Source organism: Heterocephalus glaber, unplaced genomic scaffold, assembly GCF_053883595.1.
Source record: "Heterocephalus glaber isolate CG9 unplaced genomic scaffold, H.glaber_assembly_v1.0 deba00001600, whole genome shotgun sequence".
In the NCBI taxonomy this organism is placed as follows: domain Eukaryota; kingdom Metazoa; phylum Chordata; class Mammalia; order Rodentia; family Bathyergidae; genus Heterocephalus; species Heterocephalus glaber.
This window is the reverse complement of record NW_028258372.1, coordinates 30,875,824-30,895,469: the sequence shown is the minus strand read 5'-3', so window position 1 is coordinate 30,895,469 and position 19,646 is coordinate 30,875,824. Positions and strand designations below refer to the sequence as shown.

Genomic DNA, 19,646 nt, shown 5'->3' with positions numbered 1-19,646 from the left:
ATACAAAAAAATACTTCAGAGTATGTGCTTTTGCTTTTTGCTGACCATCAACTCAATCAGTAGTAATTGCATCATCACAGAATAATTTACACATCAAATTAAGTGCCTGAAAATGGTATTAGAATATTTTTTGTAACCACTTATCTAAATTTTGGTCACACTGTCTTTAAAAATCAGTTGAAAATCTTTAATCAAAGTATCCAACAAAGAGAACATCAAGAAACTTCAGTTTTTAAAGCTTTTAGTTAATTACAAGTATTGAAAAAAGATCTTGCAAACAGGAGAATTTAAATTGGCCATGTAATCAAGGAATGATTGGAAAAAAATTAAATGAACTCAGAGTATACAATAACTTAGAAAATTTTAAAATTGTTCATTATATTATGCATTTAAGGAATTTATTGATGGATATTTTAGTTTTCATTTTAAATTTTGGACTTAAGGAATTTGAAAAATTATACTTAAAACTTTGCAATATCTCTCTAATTTAGAAAAACTAATAGAAACTTTAAATGAGATTATGTAAAACTATAAAGAAATACAAATATTTTGGCTAAAAGTTACATTAATATAAAAATTCAGAATATCCATATGAAGCAGAATTTGAGCTAAAGTTACTTATCATCTGTAGTGAGAATCTGATCAATTACAAATAAGATCTACAAAGAAGAGTCGATTTAAACTGTCACTATTACAAAACATATTAGTCATCACAGTACCTTTGTAGTACAATTTTAAGTCAAAGACCATGATGCCCTCTGCCTTGCCTTTGTCGTCTAGAATTATTTTCACTATTGTAGGTCTCTTCTGGTTCCAAATAAATTTTAGGAATGTTTTCTCTAATTCTGTCACACATGCTATTTTGATCAGGATTTCATTAAATCTGTACATTAATTTTGGAAATATGGCTATTTTCACCATATTGGTTCTTCCTACACGCTAGCAAAGGATATCTTTCCATTTTCTGATATCCTCTTCAATGTCCTTTTTCAGAGTGCTGTAGTTTTCAATGTAAAGGTCTTTTACTTCCTTTTTTACATTGATTCCTAAGTATTTCATTTCTTTTGACGCTATTGTAAAAGGTGTGGTTTCCCTAATTTCTCTCTCAGTTTGTTGTGTTCAGGAATGCTATTGATTTTTGAGTACTGACTTTGTATCCAGCTATTCAACTAAATTTGATTATTAAATCTAGAAGTCTTTTGGTGGAGTTTTTGAAGTCTTCTATGTAGAGTATTATGTCATCTGCAAATGATAATTTAACTTCTTCCTTTTCTATTTTTATTCCCTTTCTTTCTTTTGTCTAATTGCTACGATTAATGTTTCCAGAACTATACTGAATAGCAGTGATGATAGTGGACATCCTTGTCTTGTTCCTGATTTTAGAGTGAAACCTTTCAATTTTTTACTGTTTAGTATGATGATGGCTGTTGGTTTATTATAGATGGCTTTTATCAAATTGAGATAAAGACCATGGTACTAGAAAAAAAAAAAAAAAACAGACCTGAGGATCAATGGAACCAACTAGAAGATACAGAAACAACCCCAAACACACTCAGCCATTTTATCTTCAACAAAGAGGCCAAACACTTTCACTGGAAGAAAGATAGCTTCTTTAATAAACAGTGCTGGGAAAATTGGCTTTCCACATGCCGAAGACTAAAACTAGACCCATGTCTTTCACCACACACTGAATTAAAATCAAAATGGATCAAAGATCTAAATATTAAAATAAACACTAAATCTGCTGGAAGATAGAATAGGTAAAACTCTTGAAGACATAGGTGTAGGCAAAAACCTATGAACAAAATCCAGATTGCATGGGAAATATTACAGAGAATCAACAACAGGGATCCAATGATTAAAAAGTTTTTGCAAGGGCTGAGGATTTAGCTCAATGGTTCCAGCACCTGCCTCACAAGTGTAAGGTCCCAAGTTCGATCCTGGTACCAAAAAAAAAAATTTTGCGCAGCAAATGAAATCACCAACAAACTGAGACAACCTACAGAGTGGGGAAAAAAATTAACCAGCTGCTCCTCAGACAAAGGACTAGTATCTGGAATATATAAGGAACTCAGAAAAAAATCAGACCCCCCAAATTTAAAGACCCAATCCAAAAATGGGCATCTGAAATGAATAAATCCTATATGAAGAGGTACAAATGGCAAATAAATATATGAAAAACTGTTCAATATCACTGATCATTAAAGAGATGCAAATTAAAACAACACTGAGATTCCATCTCACTCCAGTAAGAATGGCTATTATCAAGAAATCAACAAATGCTAGTGAGGCTGTGGGGATAAGGGAACCCTTCTCCATTGTTGGAGGGAGTGTAGACTGGTGTAACCACTGTGGAAATCAGTGTGGACATTCCTCAGAAAACTAAAACTAGAGATTTCATTTGACCTAGCTATTCCCCTTGATATCTTCCCAAAAGAGGATATATATATATAACCACAGTGATATATCCACACCTATATTTACATATAAATATATACCTATATTTATAGTGACACAGTTTGTAATAACCAAATCTTGGAAAGAGCCCAAATGCCCATAAACCAATGAATAAAGATGTGGGGTTTTTTTTATACAATGAAGTACCACTCAGCATAAAGGATAAACTTAGAGACATTTATGATTAACCTTGAAACCATACTCTTAAGCAAAGTAAATCAGACACGTGTAAATATCACATTGTTTCTCTGGTGTGGGAAACTGAAAGGGTATATAAGGACCAAAATATATACTAGATATTATAAAGTAGGAAGAAAATGTTCATATGCGAAGGGGAAATAGGAAGGGGGAGGAAGTAAAAAGGAAAGAGAAAACAAAAAATGGAAACAACAACTGTTGTAAATAAGGAGGGGAAGAGGCACTGAAGGGAGGGAAGAGGAATGGGGGAAAAAATAAGAATCAAGATACATCGTGTACAGGTACAAATTCCCTATGATGAATGTTATTTATATCTAAAATGTACCAGTAAAATAAAAACTACTTATTAGTCATAAAAGATAGCTTTATTATTGCATTTATGAAAAAACTAAAAAATAAGTTAATTCTGAGGAAAATGTGAATTTTGTATTAATTATGCCATTGATAGATTATCTCTGAAGTAAAACACTTCAGTAAGTTTACTTTACAAAGTATACCATGAATTATCTTGCTGATACATTTTTTTTTGGATTAAATTCTTCTGTTGGTACATTGTAGGTATACAACACAATTACATTTCTCATTGGAAATTGTACCTTTACATAATGCATCTTGGTTCTTATTTTTTCCCCATTCCTAGCCCTCCCTTCACCCCCTCCACCCTTCCCTATTTACAAAGACTTTATTTCCATTTTTTCCATTTCTCATCATTTTTCCTTTCCCTTCTTTCCTTTCCCTTCTTTCCTTTCCCCTGCCCCTCCCACTACCCCTACCCCTTTGGACCTTTTCTTCCTATTTTACATTATCGATTATTCATTCTAATCATTGGTACATTTTAGGTATACAATATAATGACATTCATCATTGGGAATTTGCACCTTTACATAGTCTCTCTTGGTTCTTATTTTTCACCCTTGCCCAACCCTCCCTTCAACCCCTCCAGTCCTCCCTATTTACAAAGATTTTGTTCCTATTTTTCCATTTTCTCATATTAATCCCATTCCCTTCTATCCTTTCCCCTAGCCCTCCCACTTCCTTCCCCTTTGCCCCTTTTCTTCCTATTTCACATTACCTATTATACATTTAGTCCTTATTTACACTTTCAGTTTCTCACACCAGAGAAACTATTTGGTATTTACTCGTGTGTCCTATTTATTTCACTTAAGAGTATTGCCTCAATGTGCATCCACTTAGCTATAAATGTCTCTAATTTCTCCTTTTTTTAAGGCTGAGTAGTACTCCATTTTATAAAAAAAACACATTTTCTTTATCCAGTCTCCAGCTGATGGGCATTTGGGCTGTTTCCAAGTTTTAGCTATTACAAACTGCGCTGCTATGAACATGGGTGCACATATATCACTGTGGTATGATTCTTTTAATTCTTTGGGGAAGGTCCCCAGCAGTGGAATAGCGGGGTCAAATGGGAGTTCCAGTCCTAGCTCTTTGAGATATCTCCATACTGATTTCCACAGTGCTTGCACCAGTCTACACTCCCACCAGCAGTGGAGCAGGGTTCCTCTTTCCCCACAGCCCCACCAGCATTTGTTATTCGTTGATTTCATGATAGCAGCCATTCTTTCTGGAGTGAAGTGGAATCTCGTGCTGATACATTTTTTAATCTTTAGGTTATGAATATAACCTAAGAGTTTTGATATGTACATAAATATACATTTCTGAATAGAATCTTAGTTTTGAAAATGGTTTGAATAGAACTATATTATACATTCATCACATAACAATATTTTCACATTACATAATTTTAATTATTTTAAAGCCCCCTTTTCACTCTCAAAAAGTCTATTTCACCAGTAAATTACATCATCATCCTGCATGTGGTTAAGTCTCTGTTTCCTCACCTGTAAAGTGAGGAAGTCAAGTCTAAATGTCTTCTCAGCATCTTTCCAGGTCTTGTATTTTGTTGATCCTCAGTAAGACTCTTCATTCAACAGAGGAGGAAATGGAGGTCCAGAGAGGAAAGGAGTTTCCTGAAGCCAAACTATGTGAAGGAAGCACTACTGCCCCAGTCCCCGGGCCTTTGGACTCAGGTGCTTTTGCTTGCGATTGCATATATAAAACCTCTAGGGTCTTTCCACCCAAAGCCATTTATAATGATAATAATTAAAACCAAACTTGGCTCCAACTACAACTCTCTGAATACTTCCATTTGATCACACATCTCAAAACTGTCATAGGAAGTCAGTTTTGACGTTTCAGGTAATCTATTTTAAAGAAATTAAAATAAACATTGTTTGTTTTCCCAAGCTCTAAAACTTATGACAAATTACTTCTTGACTTGGCCTCTCCATATTTTAAGGGAAGTGTCTGAATAATATGCTCAGCTAAATTGTCTGACGGAGAGGTCAACATGTCTAAGATTCTATGCACATAATTAGAAATACATTTATCTCAACAAACCCAGCTTTAGTGGATCCTACAAAAGAACTAATTTAAATCATTTATAACATGAGAAATTATTATCAGGCTTATGTCTTCTTTCTGCTCAGTCTAACCCTGGATTTCTGGAAATGAATACCGAGTGAGTTTAATCAAAGAACACTCACTAAACTCTAGCTTGAGGTCTTTTGGAGGAAAATATTTGAATAGAAACACATACTTCATCAGTCTGGAAGAATTATTTTAAGTCTACCACTCTGATACAAAAATGAAATTTAGTCCAGCTGAATAAATAGGAATCTTATAAAACATAAAAGAATCTATAGAGATAAATAAGGGAAAAACAATAAAATTTAAGGACAATAAACAAAAAGTAAAATTCAAAGAGGAAAATATTTATGTTTATCTTCATTTAGAAGCTCCAATGTTTGAATTTGCTATTTGTTACACTTAAACATTCTACTTAATTTTTGTTGTAAAACAAATTTGAAAATTTAGTGGTTTAAACTAGTGGCCTGTTTTAAGCCACTAAGTTTTAAAAAATTGTCTTACAGCAAAAGTTAACCAGAATATAAGTATAAAAAAATGAGGCAGGGTGCGTAAGACAGGAACTCACTATGTAGTTCAGGCTGGCCTCGAACTCTCAGCAAACATCCTGCCTCTGCCTCCCTAGTGCTGGGATTGTAGGCATGCACCACCACACCTGTCAATCACACATTTTAATTACTTCATTCTGTCAGTTCAGGCAGGGTTCAGATCAGCAATTCTCTATTGCATGAGGAACTGAAATTACTCAGTAGGATTCAACTAGGTTATGGGCTTCTCAGAAGGTCCAAGATGGTCTCACTAACATGTGTGTCTGGCTCCTTCACAGGAAGACTTACAAATTTGGGCTCAGTTTGAATGGTGGCCATGAGCATCTGCGTAGGGTCATTCCAGTACCAAAGGTTTCAGGGAGTGTCGGTGTAACCGGAAGTTATTTTTTGTCTCAGGTCCTTAAGAGACAGTGCTCCAACAAGGCCAAGCATTTTCCTAAGATTTCACATGTTCTACTCTCAAGCCCCAATGCACCTTCTATGCCATATTCTGATAGCGCGTGTTGCAAAAGCCAGCCTAGACTCAAAGAAGAATTATACACAGAGTAGGAACAAAGCATCCTGGTCCTCTTTCACTTCTCACACCTACTTGTTCTTTCCAGAGATTTCAGGCACATAGCTTCTATTATTTTCAAGTGATGAAAATATTTGGTGCTTTAAAAAAATTCAGAAACTTAGAAGACATGTGCTGACCCCTGCCTCCCTTTTTGATTGTGAATGTGATTAATACCTCACATTCACTGATAAATACAAATATAAATGAAAGCATTCCAGTCTCTTCCTCACCCCCTGGTGTATGCAAGGTCTTACTACATATTCCAGTCTCCTTGAACCCAGAGCAGTCCTCCTGCCTCAGTCCCCCAAGTGCTGGAATTACAGGACTGCACCACCATACCTAGCTTTTGGTCTCATTCTTGATCAGAAGGAACCCACCCAACACTGTCCTGAAAGTAACATGGGTAAGATTTTCAGAAGTACTCTTAGCACATTAAAAAGTTCACTGAATTCTTACTTTCCTAATATTTTTAGTATAAAAAGATAGTGAACACATTTCAAATGGCATTATGTCCATTAGGATGATGTGATTTCTATCATTTATTCTTTGATTATGATGCATAACATTGACTCCATTTCTAATATCACATTAGTATTAAACTCCTGAAATAAATCCAACTTGATCATAACCTATTTATATGTCCTATTACAATCTCATTTTGATTTGACTTTCAATATTTCATTTAGGATTTTTGCATCTGTGTATATGATGGATTGGCTTGTAGTTTTCCTGTTTTCTAATTCATTTGTTATTTTTTATTAAGTTTATTCAGGCCTCGGGATGGGGGAAGAGTTGGGCTTACCTTTCTTCCTTTTCCCATTCCCTCCCTTCCTGAACAATTCTGAACAATTTAGTGCCAAAGCCATCAGGGAACAAACAAGGAAAAATATCCACAGTGGTTGAAAGCAGGCTGCCAGAGTCTGAGCAGGTGGAGAAGGGTATCTAGGAGCAGAGACACCTAACTTAAAGCATTGGACTTTGAAGGCAGTGAGGAAGGAGTAGTAGAAGAGTCACCCAGCATGCTGTTCGAGCTCACACAGGATCTCGGGACCACACCAGTGGGCATGCATCCCAGTGGGTCAGCCCATCCAGTTGGAGGAAGATATCTGCACAGAATGTGGGGAAGGGGGCAAAAAGGGAGAATGTCCTGGCATGGAAAATGAAAGCCCTTTCTGGGCAGAGACAAGAGACCAGACCGTCCATGCAAAAGAGTGGCTGATGTTGAATGATGGAACCCAACCAGCATGAGAATACTAGCCAAATCAGGGGCATCTTGGACAGCAAAGTAAGGATAGTAACAGATTATCCAACCGCTGAATACAGTGGTAAACTAAGTCTATACTAATCTAAATAAATTGGAAGTTCAATGAGGAAGGGAATATTTACATAATTTCAAAGAACCTCTCCTATAAAACATTTACTGATTTTAAAAAAGCAAATGAGTAGCTTCACACTGGGGAAGACTAGCAGGTATAAAAAACCTTAATCAAGCAATCAGTATGCACATACCAGTGACTGGACAAATTGAAATGGCACAAATTCTACGAGGTGCAATGGGAGGACACGGCCCTGGGAAGACCTCCAGTGTTGTGAGGTGTGGCCCTTTGGCTTCCAAACCATAGCCTTAGCTCTAGCCCTAAGCCTCTCCCCTGTAGACTGTAAACACCAATCGCAATGCACTGTGCCTAACTTTCCAAGTTTCTGGTATCTCTTCTTCCACATCTTTACAAGATCCTCTTTTGCTTTTCTAATGTATTTTTCATGTGATTCCTTTTTCTGTGATAACTTGTGCTTGACATTTGTCATTCTCAATGTGTTTACAGAAGTAACGCTGTACATTGTTCCTTATTTACTTTTGCTATCTTTTAAAATCCTTCCTTGCACTTTTTATGAGTTTGTGGGGTTTTTCTAACTTTCTTCACAAGAAGTGTTCATCCATTCACTTAAGAGTATAAATTTTCAAACACTTAAGAGTATAAATTTCCATCTCAGTACTGCCTCTGAAAGATAGGTATACAATACACACATATAAGATATAAAATAAAGTTTATTAGTTTTAGTTCTATGTGTAAGTCCATCAAGATTTCTTCTTTGACTTCTGAATTTAGAAGAATTTTTTTAATTTCCATATATACAAGAACCTGAATTAGTTATGACAATAGCTAAGCTGCTATAATATTTTTGGACCAAAACAAAGTGGCCTGAAAAACATGCAGTGTATTTCTCTCAGAGGTGGTTGGCAGGCCAGACAGACTGGGATGTCTGCTCTAGGCCACAAACTTGTCTATTGTGCTGCTTTTTCAGTTCCTGGGGAGCTGGCCCCTCTTTGCAAGGGTAGCTAATGCTCCAATAGGACATCTGCATCCCAGGATGTGGGCAGCTGCAAAGGGACAAAGCTAAGATTTTTGAATTAAGAGCCACTTCCTCTTTAAAACCTGGCACCAGGAAGTTGCAGAACTTACTTCTACTAACTCTAACCTCTAGACCTAGTGCCTAAGCAGGCAGAACCATCACACTTCTCCCCAAACTTCAGCGAGTTCTAGATCTAAAAGGAAAAAGGGGGATTGGCTACTGGAAGATACTAAGCATTATTTTCTACTGTGGGAGGTTTTGGTTATCTTTGATACCCATTTTTAACTTAATTACATTGTTGTATAAGAGTGTGGCGATCACCATCATTTGAAATGTATTGATGGCAAATGGGCTAAATGGTCAATTTATGAAAATGTTTCCTGTATGTTTCAGAACATGTTGTTTTGTGCAGTGTTCTACATGTCTACTAGATCAACACAATCACAATATAATTACAACACAATACTAATAGAATAATTGTGTTCAAATCTTTTATATTAATCTATTATCTGCTTAATATAAAAGTATAGAGATGGTTTGTCTTAGTCTCCCACTATCATGGTGAAAATCCATTACTGTCTTTGGCCTTCCACCAATTTTTGCTTTCCATATTTTAAAGCTATACTTGGGTGTATGTAAGTTGAGAGGACTTAAATCTTCATCCATATGGAGTGTGATCCTCTACTGACAATTTTTTAAGACTCGATGTGATACTTGACTAGCCTACTTCCAACTTTTCTGTATCCTAATGTTCGTGCCTTTTGTAAAAAGTACAACTATATTTTGGTTTTGACCTAATATTTTAAATAAAATTTTAAATGAGTTACTATATTTATATCTAAAGTAATTACTAACACATGGACTTATTTCTAACATCTTCTGTTGTGCTTATTACTTGCATTTTTCCTATTTCTGTTGTCTTTTTGCTTGAGTGCTACCCTTCATTGCACTTTTATTCTTCAAAGGTACCCTAAAATAATTCAATAAGCACACATACATTTTAAAAGTGTAGGTTCCATACTTTTATCCCTTTCCGTATATTATCACACAAGCTTTAAATGTTTTAACTCTACATTTTTCCAAATGCTACTTCAGCCCATATTTAATTCTTCCCTTCTGCACTCACAAATTAGACATTTTTATATACCATTTGTTTATACTTAGCATGTGTCTCTAAATTTTCTAGCCATTCTTTTAAATTTCTAATTCTACTTTATATTCTAATATTCTTTTTTCCTTGTTTTTGAAATTATTAAATTTCTTCCTAAAGCTTATGTTTTAGATTACTAAAAATTCATATAAACTTTTTTTGTCTGAAAAAAAATCTATTTCTTGTTCTTGAGAAGTAGCTTGACTTACTGGGTATATAATTTTGTTTCTCAGGCTTTGGAGGATGTTTTTGTAATGTACTTTGATTAGACTGCCAAGTAGATAGTTTGTAACCACTGTAACTTTTCTTGTTTCTTCCTTCTGGGTACTTTGTAGTTTTTCTAAATCATGTCTAGTTATTCGTTGTCCTTGTAGTATGTTGGACTTTCAGAATCTGATAAATACTATCTTTCAACAACCTTAGAAAATTATTAATCATTAATTTCTGTAAATTTTGTGTCACTCTCATTATTTCCCAAAACTAGAAAACTACAAGAAAATTTAGGGAAAATGCATCAGAATATTATAGTAGACTGAGATATTTTACACAGACCCCCAAAAAGCATGGGAAACAAGGAAAAAAAATGGACAAATAGGATTACAGCAAAATAAAAATCTTCTTCATGACAATGAAAACAATCAACGGAGTGAGGAAACTTAACAGAATGGGAGAAAGTATTTACCAATATTTACCAAAGGATTAACATCCAGAATATTTAAGGAATACAAAAAAGTATAAAACAATCCAATTTAAAAATGAAATGAAAATTCTGTACATTTTTTCTGAGAACCCAACCTCTCATATTAACCCACCTAGTTGTGTGATACATAGTTTAAAAGCTTCTATTTTTATTACATTTTCCCCTAGAGCATAACCTCAGATGTGATAAGAATTTCATATCATCTCTATTTCAAATGTCCATTTAAATTTAACCACATTCTGCAAAACTTATCATGTACTATTTTTTTTCTTTCTTCCCCTATCTTAACTCTGTTCTGAATTAGTAGTCAGGTGATTAAGTACATCCCTAAATTCTTTCTTTCCTAAGATTAATTTGCAGTACATGATGAATGCTTAGAAAATGTTACTTATTTACCTTCTGTGATGAACATTGCTGCTTAAAATTCTTGGGTTACAGGCCTCTCCTTTTAAGCTTGTAGATTAGGCCATACTGAGAAAGGTTTTTAAAAAAAGAATAAAGACATTTTTTCACTGCCTTCTAATTTTCCACATTATAGACGAGAAAGCAAAACCCCATGTTAGATTATATTTACTTTTGCAACTAATGCTTCTTTCTGTTAATATGGAGTATTTTCTCTTCAGCTGTGGAAGTCAGAATTTTCACTTGTAACAGCCACATCGATCTTTGGTGAGAGCAGGTGAGAGGAGAAGCGGATATACTGAGGGCTGAGCATCATACCAGGCTGGACTGTCTCAAGGACAGAAGTCTGGGTGAACCAGTGCACCGGATGAGCCGATTTTGGATAAGTGCTCCCCTGTAACACAATAACTCATCATCAAACTGATGAATTAGTGACATTCAGCAATATCTTCAGAAAGTTCTCATCATTATCTGAAATTCTCCAAATAGAAGTACATAATAATGCACATTGCAAGGAACAATTTAACTGCAATTCAACTCATGGTCCTGAATTAGCAGCACCAGCTCCAGGCAAAAACATTTGTCCAGTGTGCAAAAGCAGTTCAAGGATAGATAAATAAAATTTAAACCGTATTGAGGACAGAATATAAAAAGTAGTGAGAACATTATACTGAAATTATCTCAAGCCTTTTCCTGACTACTACTTTCAGCTTTGATTACCTCAACTCATAAAGGACATAACAAATGTTTTACATTTTTCCAAACAGACAGTAACTTTTATTTGTGCTGTGGTGTTCAATATAACAAAATACTAGAAATAATAGGGTGACTTGGTTGAGAAATGAAAAATCTAAAAAGACAAGATACATTTATATCAAATAATATATGGAATGAGAAAAAAAAGAAGAAAATTCATTTTTCCAGTTTATAAAAGGAGTGCTATCAGTGACCTTAAATCAGAAAATGCCTTTTTAAAAAAATCAAAAATTTTTATACTCTTATATGTTCACTATAAAATAAGATTAAAAGGTAATAATTAAATCATTGTTTATAAGAGCTATACATAGTTACTAGAGCAACTATTCTTTTTGAAAAGGCTTCGCTAATGAATAATAAACTGAGAAGGAAGTCACTTTTCTGATGCTCATAGTAAAGCATAAATTACCCCAAATTTCACTGACATATATAGTTTAACTGCAGCATTTCTTCTGATTACCTAATTCTCCAAAGAAAATCTTGTTTACCATATATACATATAAAATATGTACATACAAATATATATACATATAAATTCATTTACCTTTTTCCCATGTTCTCAGGTTTTCTGTGTTCTAGTAACACCAAACATATTTATGGACTTTTGCCACTTATATTAAAAATGGGAACATTCTGACACCACTCAAGTATTAATAGGTTTTATCCTTTTTCTCAAGCCTTCTAGTGGCTTGTCTTGACATTCTTAGAGAAAATGCATTTTTAAAAAATGTATTATCAGTGACTCAGTCACAAAGACTTCTCTATTAAAGCCATTACCAACCAATACTATTATGGAAGAAAAAAGAAAAAAATGTTTAAATGCAATACTTCGCAGTATTATGCTTGACTATGAGGTGTGCTGAGTATGAAGAAACCAAGTTCTCCTTATTAATGGAGAGGAATCAAGCTGGAAGGTGGAAAGCAATCACTGAGCTGCCTGACTTGCTGCCTGCCCCTCCTCTCCACCTTTTGCCTAATCATTTCAGTCTATCACATCCAAGATTTTTCCTGGCAAGGAAACCTGGAGTAAATTAGCTAAGAACCTAAACAGGGAAAGGGAAGGGAGCTGGGAGAGGCACAACAACAGCAGGCGAAATGTGTGTCTGTACTCTGGACTTCCTTGCATTTAGAAGATTAAAATGATCCAAAGTTAAAAGCTGTGAGAACTATCCAGCAGATAATGGTGACGCAAATATAAAAACAAGGTCAGTTTCAATAGCCATGTACTCAAACACAGCTTGGCTGCCAAACTCTTCCCTCCCAGGAAATATTTTATAAATAGGGATAATGAATTGTTTAGAAAAACAATTTTTAATGAACCCACGAGAGAAGTCATTAGTATTTCAGTTCTTTCTCTTCTTAGATAAGAGGTTGACTGAGAAATTCTGGCTTTAGAACTCCCAGGCTCCAGAGGACCAGTAAGGAAGATCTAAGGCAATGACACCTGTGCACCCTACCTTATGGGGGAAGGAACACTTTCGAAAAATGATTATGAAAGACTCCCTAGTTTTCCATTCCAGCATTATGACAGAATCCACACCCAGAAAAGCTTGCCGGATTGTAACAGCTAAAGTGCTGGATAGAATATTTGAAAACACTCTTTGTAAATAGCATTGCTAAGCTGGCAGAACGAAACAACCTGCAGGTGCCAAAATTAAAGTGCAACTAGAAGGACGTGAATGCCAAGACTCTCCACCACAAAGTCTTCTCAGCCAGGCTCTGACCCTCAGCCCCTTCTCCTGACAGATGCACAAAGCACCAGCAGGGAGATTCAAGCCTGGGGCACATCCAAAGTGGGTAGTCCATAAATAACTATCAAGCTTCCCTGGAAAAGCTCTAATTGCAATGGTCACTCATCCCTTGTCACCAAAAAAAATGAAAATGAACATATTCTTTTTACTATTGTGACAAATTATCACACACTTAGTTGCTTACAACACAAGTTTATTCTCTTACAAGTCTAGAGACCAGAAATCTAAAAATGAAGGTGTTGGCAAGGCTCCATTCCTCTTAGATGCTTCAGGGGAGAATCTGTGTCCTCGGTTGCTCTGGACTGATTTATGTCTTCTCAGAAATCAGGATGTTGGCTGTTATTTGGAGATAAGTAATAGAACCTGGACAGGAACACCACCCGCCATCTTAGGGAAAAGTAGGTTCCATTTTATTTAGGTTACAAGCTACCCCCAGAGAATACCTCAGCAAGTCAGAAAACATATCAGCAAGCCACAAGGCTGCCATTTCTTTGACCCACCCTCTCAAAACCCTGCCAAAAACACACCGCTAAAAACAAAGCAGAACGAGGGCCAGGGATTTACCTCATTGGTGCCACGCCTGCCTTGCAAGTGCAAGTTCCTGAGTTTAATGCCCTGTACATGAATACATGAATGAATGAATGAATGAATGAAGCAGAACTTAAAAGAAACTCAATTCTCCTAGGTGAAAGTAGTCTCTCCTAGCAGCTCCCCACTCAGGTTCCTCTCCCCACACACACATTTCCCCTAACTACTGACCACTGCTCTGCTACAAGGTAAACAAGATTCTTGCTGACAGAGTCCTGTGACATCCTGGTTACTCAGGAATCTGCCTTCTTCCAAGGCTGACACCCCCCACCGGCCCTGGTATTGATGAGATAGACAGTCATATTCCTGTAAATGAAGTTTTATAAACCCCAAGGAACTGTGTGCTTTCAAAAGGCACAGATAAAATTGACAACTATGTTCTGTAAACAAAGCTTATGACTCTCTGTTCTCATTTGATTCATAAGACATTGTCTTCTTACAAGGCTAAATCACAAAACTGTCCGCCCTTATCCTGTTCGCATAAACTCACTTGCTATGTCACTAAAAACCACCCCTCCCTTCAGAAAATGTATAAAAACTACAACTTCTCTTTGCTCACTACTCAGTCTTTTGGACAGGAATCCAACTGAGTCAAGGCACACCTAATAAATCCTCCAGCTTCCCATTGGTCTTTCCTCTCTCTCAGAATTCTGCAATGAAAAAAGGCCTCTTTGCCTGTAAGAAACACCTTCTCTGTTCTGCTCAGAGAGATCCCTCTCAAGGTTAGCAACAAGCAGGCTCAGATTGCCAAATTCATGTTCCTTCTTTCCCACTCATCTGGCACCAAAACCCAGGAGTGAGATCCAAAAGCAGGGGCTCTTTTGCAACCTAGGAAGCAATGGGCAGTGGCACCTCATCCTGAGCTTGCTCCCAGATCCCGAGAGCCTTCTGTTTCTTGCCCCCTTTAATCGCCTTCCCAAAGAGTTAGTTACATGGGCTTGACTGCCCTCTATGGCAGGACTGCAAAGGCTCTGGCCCAGCCAACCTTTCCATGAGCCCTCAAAACCCTCACAGGCAACTTTTGAACCCCAACCACCCAACTGGGTAACCAACTCTCCCTTCCCTTCCCCAAAACACCTTTCAGCATGTAGGATAATTCCTTCAGTCTCCCGGAGACTACAGGCTCCAGTTGGGAGGCTGATCACAGGGAAATACCCTGTGATCAGTTTCCCAACGCCGCTGCCTTTCTCATCCTCTTCCTCCCCACAGTGGGCAAGGCTCCCTCAAAAACATCAGGAAACACGCACTCGTCAGAGTCTCCTGCATAATCTTTCCAAATTGGGATTAAAAGAAGACATTAAGCCAAAAAAAATTTACCTTTTACTCCATTTCCATGTGGCCCCAGTACATACCATAATGGGTTATGCTGGCCAGCTGAGGGTACTTTCAATATCCAAATTCTCTGAGATCTTGATAATTTCTTCCAGAGAAATGGCAAATGGTCAGAGGTTCCCTATATCCAAGCCTTTTTTATCCTCTGTGAGCAACCATCCTTCTGTCCTACTCTCTCCTCCCTCCAAACTCTTCTCACCAAACAAAAACTCCTATCCCCACCCACTCCCAACCCAACATCATGACCTTACCCTCCTCCATTGACAAATTTGATCTTGTTGATGATCCCCAACCCTATTGCCTCCCACTTCCTAAGCCACCTCAACCAGTCCACAGCCCTCCCAACCATCAGCCCCTTCCTTCTCCAGGCACTTCTCTTCTCCAACTTACATCAGCCCCTCCATGAGGTAGCAGGTGTTGAGGGGCCTGTTTGCCTTCATCTTTCTTTCTCAAATACTGATCTAGAACATTTCCAACAAAATTTAGGGTTCTTCTCAGAAAATCCCAATAAATTCAGAAAAGAATTTCTCCTACTCACTCAAAAGTACAACCTCACATGGGGAGATATTTACCTTATCCTCTTGTTTCCTTCTCCTTGCTGATAAGGAAAGGGAGCATATTGGTGAGTGGCTGAAAACCATGCTGATAAATACCACCAATACCTGGACAGGCACACTGAGGCAGCTCGAGCAGACCCCAGGGCTAAACCTCAAGACCCCAAATGGACATATCAACTTGGCAATCCTGGCAGGACAGATTCCAATCATATGATCACTTTCCTCTTGGCAGGAACAAAAAAAAAATTAAAATAAACAGGTCAACTATGAGCCCCTCAGAGAAATCACTCAGGGGGCAGACAAAAACCCAGCCTTCTTTATGAGCCACCTTTCAGAGGTCATGATGAAATATACAAATACCCACCCTAACTCTCCTGAAGATCTAACTCTTCTATATCTCCATTTCATCTCTAAATCTTATCCAGACATCCACAAAAATCTCCAAAACTTAAAAAATGAACCACAAATATCACTGAAGGAGCTTATAAAGTTTGCCTTTAATGTTTTCAAAAACTGAGATGAGGAACAGAGAACTGAAAAAAAAAAAAACAGACTACCGCTAAATATCAAATCCTGGCCTCCCCAGTTCAACTCACAGCTGAAAAAACCTACCAAAGTTTTCACCTTATACCCACCTAGGGACGGTTCACTACAGCAATCTGGGCCACTAAACAAAAGCTTGCCCTTTTCTCGGGCTTCCTACAAGGCCATGTCCCAACTGTGGACAGTAGGGTCACTGGAAAATGGATTGTCCTCTGGGAAATCAGTCCCTCCCTTGAGTTTTCTCCCCTCCAAGTGTCCTGACACATCTGGAGAAGACCTGGTGGCCCTCATAGCCTTATCTTCACCTGCCAATTGATGTGGTCAGAATCCCAAGGTCCCCTCTGTGATGCCATCAATGGGTCCACCAGTAATGTATCTGAAAGACAGCCACAACTGGTCAACTCAGGGGCCAGCCTCTCTGACCTTACTGAATATCAGAACCCCCTCTCCAATCAGGCTTGTTGGAATAAAGGGCCTAAGAGAAATACCAACCAAGACTCCCCTCTTACACTGTTCTTTAGGCCATATAATTTTCACTCATTCTTTCTTGTTAATTTCCCACAGCCCCATTTCCCTTTTGAGAAGGTATCCTCCATCACATGGGGGCATATATATATATATATATATATATATATATATCCCCTCACTTTCTTCAGAGCCCTTCCTTGTCCCACCAGTTATACCCCGTAATGAGATTCTCCCCTCTAAGGCAATCCAACTCATCAACTCACAGGCTAACCATCTTCTTTGGGCCACACACACACACACACACACACACACACACACCCTTCCATTGCCTTACATCACCAACCTCTAAAAATATCCCTGAGGGATCCTACTAGAGCTGTCACAGTCAGTGAATACCATTAGCCCCAGTGGTCTTCCTTGGCCTCTAGCCCATGATCAACCACTTCCTTAAATTCATAATTCTCATTCCTACCCAACCCCCCTACAACACACCCATCCTTCCTATTAAAAAACATGGCTCCTTCTGATTAGTACCAGATCTCTGAAAGATTAATGAAGCTGTTGTTCCCAGTCATGCAGTGGTCCTCAGGCCCTATGCCTCCTCTCCCATATCCCCCAATTAATTAATACTTAACTGTTTTTGACCTTTAAAACTCCTTTACTGTCTCCTCAGCTCTGATTCCCAACAATTTTTCACCTTCATCTGGACAGACCCCAAATCTCTGTTCACCCAACGGCTCATATGGACAGTTCTTCCCCAGGGATTTGGGGATATCCCCCATTTCTTTGGCCAAGCATTACAAAAGGACCTTCAATCCCTTAACCTTACCCCAGTTGCCCACTCCAATAAGTCAATGACCTTTTGATATAGGGCACCAAGTAATCCAAAAAATGATATAGGGCAACTAATGCAAATAAACAAAAATAATCCAAACAAGGGAAATATTATAACGCTCAACCTCCTAAATATCCGAAACACAAGTTCATGTTCTCTAAAATCAAAAAATGAATTCTAGGAACAATGGAGCCTAAGAGTAGGAAAAATTTATTGAGAATGATACCTTCTAAGACAGACAGAAGAGGGACCAGAAAGTAGGTTGCCCACCCACCCCTATTTTAAAAGATATTTTTTTATAAGGCAAAGCCACAAAGTGAGGAGGGTACAAAGTGGGACAAAAATATAAAACCCAATGGAAAAGTACAAGATGGGCATGAGGTGGGACAAAAACCATGATCAATCAATAAAATTACAAGTACAGGGCTGGGGATTTAGCTCAGTGGTTTCGGCTGCGTGCTGCGCAAGCGCAAGGACCCAAGTTCGACCCCCGGTACCAAAACAAAAAAAAAACAAAAAAAAAGTACAGTCACCCAGGCAACATTGATTAAATGGGCATCAAATGGAAAAACAAGTCACATACAAGGAATTTCCAGAAAGAAAATGGGCTAGGGAGATTGATGTCTATTTAGAATATCAATCAGTGCTATTCATCTCTAGGGAAAGTAGTATCTCTTTTCCTTTTACAATGCTAACCAATAAATGTACCTCAATTGTTTTTCTAAGCTTGGGGCCCAGCTTTGCCTAACTGCTTTATAATAATTTCTAACTAACTTAGCTATCTGCAACACTTGTCCTTTGCAGCCCTTGGAAATGACTCTATCCCACCCCATCTCCCTTCTTAAAAATTCCCTGTTAGAAAGCGATAACATGTTTCAGAATACAAACCCAGCTGGTACAACAAAAGATCACCTACCTTGGCCTTCACCTCACCCCTACCACTCGATCCATACCCTCTTCTTCAAAACAGGCTATTAACAATCTTCTTTCCCCACCACAAAGATCAGATCTCCTTTCCTTCTTGGGGCTTCTTAGCTCTTTTAGACTTTGGATCCCAAATTTCTGACTCATTGCAAAACCCCTCTAACAAGGTTTCCCATGAAAATCCCTGAGAAAGAGTGCCAGAAACAGATTGAATTCCTGCTTCCTTTTGGGCCCTCAAGTGGGCACTACTTAAGGCTATTTTGACCCTACCCAATCCTAATACAACTTTCTATTTTGAACCAGCAAAAAGGGACAATCATAAGAACTACTTGCACAGCCAGTTGGAGATTTCCTCCAGCCTGTTGTCTATTCCAAATAGATCAATCTTCTAATGAAAGATTGGGCTCTCTGTTTACAGGTCTTAGAGTCAGCTGCATTTCTTATTCCCAAATCCCAAAAAGAATACTCTCCACCAGTCCCTACAGGTACACCCCTTACACAACCCCTCCGACCTTCTCAGCCATCATGCTTTAACCCTTCTCTCTCTTTCACCCAAGTTCAAGTCCTATACTCTGAGCTCTTACAACCCTTGGTTAGTTACCTTCTGTCACTCATCTGTCCTAAACCCTGCCAACCTCCTCCCAATGTCTGACTCCCCCCACTCCACCCTCCCAACAGGTAAAATCAAGTGAACTGAGTTCCTTGATTTTACTCTTACCCACCCATCACATAACCTTAGAACATATTCCAGGGTCTCCAACCGGTTTATTAACAGAAGTGCTTCAAAGACCAACCCTTCCCAGGCAGGGCACACCATCATCGAAGGCTATCATGATAGCCAATCCTCTTACCCTCCCTAAGAAGTAATCAAGGAGCCAGTTCTCTCCACAGGAACAACTTCATAGCAGGAAGAACTTGTTACACTCACTAGAGCACTCACATTTGCAAAAGATAAAACCATCAACATTTACACAGATTCCAAATATGCATATAATATCCATATAATATCCTACACTCAAACGCCCAAATCTAGCATGAAAAGGGATTCCTAACTGCAAAAAATCCCCCTATACAAAATGGACCCTGA

At 37.8% G+C, this 19,646-nt stretch overlaps 2 long non-coding RNA genes across 2 annotated transcripts in view; both read right to left on the bottom strand.

Annotated features, from left to right (window-relative positions):
• The window catches only part of LOC147823157 (uncharacterized), a 665,389-nt gene that overhangs the window by 594,455 nt on the left and 51,288 nt on the right, over window positions 1-19,646 (bottom strand). The window lies entirely within an intron of this gene.
• On the bottom strand, window positions 12,025-17,786 carry LOC110345465 (uncharacterized). Its single transcript, XR_002388823.2, has 4 exons — window positions 16,425-17,786; window positions 15,805-15,830; window positions 15,623-15,693; window positions 12,025-15,320 (listed from the first exon to the last, which is right to left on the bottom strand). It is a non-coding gene; the product is annotated as an uncharacterized LOC110345465 (long non-coding RNA).